Here is a 3,233-nt window from a genome sequence, read left to right as displayed (position 1 = left end):
ATTTCCCATAAAGAAATTAAAAAACAAAAACAAAAAACACACCACAAGTAGACTCATCTCCCCTGGTGTTATTTACATATATTTTAGCCATGATGACTGTTAGGAGAAAGAACATTTGTGGACTGTGCTACTACTGCATTATATCTGCCTGAGTTGTCTTAGGACACTAATGACCTCCTCACATACTATACTAGTATATTTCTAGTTACCTTAGGCAAAGGTTCAGTAAGCTGTGCAGTGGGAAATTGTTTTAAAAACTAAGTAAATAAATAGAGAATAAAAGAAAGGACAAACAAATGCATGCACATTGGGAGTCTATCACAAATATCTCCCTTTTGAGCCAGAAGTTGGTGTCGTGTGTAAAGAAAGGGTCCAAGAAGCAATAGCTTATCTCAACAGAATTTGCCTCAAAAAGATTCTTTCTTAAATATAAATGGTTATGGTTTCGAGTATGACAAGGAGAGTAGGAGAAGGAAAGCCTGTGAATCGGGAAGATACTTAAAAAAGATTAATCTCTCCATTGTTGTTCTGCTTCTGGTTTATCTTTAACCTCCACCTATACATTGGCTCTTTCCATGGGGTATATTAACATGCTATAATCCTTTCCATCTTAATATATATGTATCAGCTCTGTTCATTTACTATATTATGTCATATCGTTCCTTAACTTCTCCATTATGGTTTTGAAAATCTCCACGTCCTTACTTCCCTTCAGCAATTCAATTCATATAGTCTCCCCCTTTTCTCTTCAACGTTCCACTAAACTGGGAAATCACCAATTCACATCACACATTTTATCATTATATTCTCTGCCACACTAACATTTTACTACTTTCTTTTTGAAACTCTAGACATATTTACTGCCTCATTAATATTCTTTCCTGGTTTTCCTTCAACCTCTCTGGTTTTCTCACTGCATTAAGCCCATCCTCTCTTCATGTCTGTTACTGTTACCTTAATCCAAGTCCTGATATATTGTTTCTATTTTACCTTAAGAGTCTCATAACCAGTATCTTTCCACTTGTTTGCTGAACTTTCAGTTTTTCTTTCTTCCTGATGCCTCTCCTATAGTTTGGGAACATGACTCCTTTCTTCTCCCTTGCCTGATTAAAGCCCTTTAATGGCTATTAGAATAAACCCAAACTTATTATCATAAGTTTGGGTTTATTCTACTGGTTAACTGGTTAACTACTAGTCTGATGCTCATCCATAGATGCCAACCAATACCAAATTGTTTGCAAGTTACCTAATTGTCTCATTCTCCTCATCACACCTTAAAAATTCTATTCCTTCTTCTGGTAAAGCCCTTATTCCCCTTTTCACCTGGCTAATCCTTACTGATTATATGACACATTTCAAATCTTTTCCTCCTAGTAAAATCATCCCAAATCCATATGCAGACCCCAGGACCTCTCTTTTCTGCTGTCGTGGCACCCTGGGCATGCCTCCATAGTCATTTATTATATTATTTTTTCAATGGTCTGTATCCTGCCACTAGATTCATTTCCTTCTAGTCATGGACTAGATGTGTTCCCAAATATCCAGCATAGGGTTAGTAGTATGTGATAAATAATTATAGAAGTGTAATGAAGGAAGAAAAGAAGGAAAGGAGGGGAGAATAAAGGAGGAGACGAGGGAAAGAAAAGGAAGAAAGGCAGGAGAGTGGGAAGGAGGAAGGCAGGAAGAAGAAAATAAGGAAGGAAGGAAAGATGAAAGGAGGAAGGAAGTAGGAGGGAAGGAAAGGGTTTTATGTGCTATTTGCCATCTCAGCATCAGTCCATTCATCTATCCTTATACTAGTAATTTCCTTTGGAACCATCCTCTTCTACTCTTAGTCAGTCTGATTCAGGTGGAGTTAATTTCACACTTGGCTTTCTGAATGGGCCTGGGGATTTGAAAAATACAAGTATTAACATTGCCTGCCAATTTTGAATGTGGAAACTTTCAAAGCAAAAATATTACAGAAGTGGAGATTTGTTGTATTTTTTCCAAAAATATGTCAGATTGAAAGTTAAATTATATATTCCTTTAGCCTGCATATCAACAACTTTAAAATATCAACTACACTTCCAACAGGTGTTACATACCCGAAGTCTAATCTATGAATGAACTCATAAATTTCAATGATGCATAAACTCATTTATCCATGCAAATAAGTCCTTGGATGCAAGTTTACATACTATTTGTGAAAACTTACTTGAACTTTTGCCTAGAACATCTTTATGCATATCCTATATGCTGATATTCTTTTGCTGCTTATAGCATTACAGCTATTTTTGATTCATCACTTTTTCCCTTGTCAATCAAGTATAAAAATCTTTCTTCTGAGATGTCTCAGAAATTCCAAATTCCTTTCTATATTCATTGTTCCTTTTTCCTACCAACATCCTTCTTAGTTCTCTGTAGTGCTACCTCCTAGAGAAAAACAGGGTTTACCAGCCTCTTCATACTCTCTTTACCCACCAAGACAGAGGTGGCAAGTTGTCAAGCCACCAACTCTATTGATCCCACAGGTACATGTTTTTTAAAGCCAAAACATAGTGATTGAGGATTTAACAACAACAAAAATGTGAATTTACAACTTCTAAAATAATGTCTAACAACTAGAAAATAATTTCTAACAACTTTGGAGCCCCAGGAAAGTGAATAAAGTCCCTTCTGATGGGACTTGTGATCTTCAGCCCAGGGGATTCAAGGCAGACCCTGTTATTCCTTCTGGTTTGCTGGACACTAAGGCTAAGTGTCAATTGCCAATACTTATCTTGCACCCTCCAATTTCCCTTACATTACCTCCTTGGCCCCCATGAGCATTTGGGTTTCGATATCATACTCATTATTTGTTTATCAAAGAGCTGCCATGTCATTCAGGAATGCTTCTCTTAGTATTTCATTTCATGAGAGAGAAATAAATTCATTTCACTAATTTCAGGTTTCTATTTTCTTTTGTGTAATATGAAGTACAATATTGTATGAGTATGTCAAGCTGCTGGAATGTAATATACCAGAAATGGAATGGCTCTTAAAAAGGGGATTTAAGAAGTTGCAAGTTTGCAGTTCTAAGGCTGTGAGAATGTCCAATTTAAGGCACCAACAAGAGGTTACCATCATTCAAGAAAGCCTGATGCTGTCCAGAACATCTTTATCAGCTGGAAAGGCATATGGCTGCTGTCTTCTGGTCCTTATTCCCAGTTTCATTGCTTCTAGCCAGTGATTTCATCTCTAAGTATCTGTGG

Source organism: Tamandua tetradactyla, chromosome 3, assembly GCF_023851605.1.
Source record: "Tamandua tetradactyla isolate mTamTet1 chromosome 3, mTamTet1.pri, whole genome shotgun sequence".
Lineage (NCBI taxonomy): Eukaryota > Metazoa > Chordata > Mammalia > Pilosa > Myrmecophagidae > Tamandua > Tamandua tetradactyla.
Note: the sequence above shows the minus strand (reverse complement) of the source record.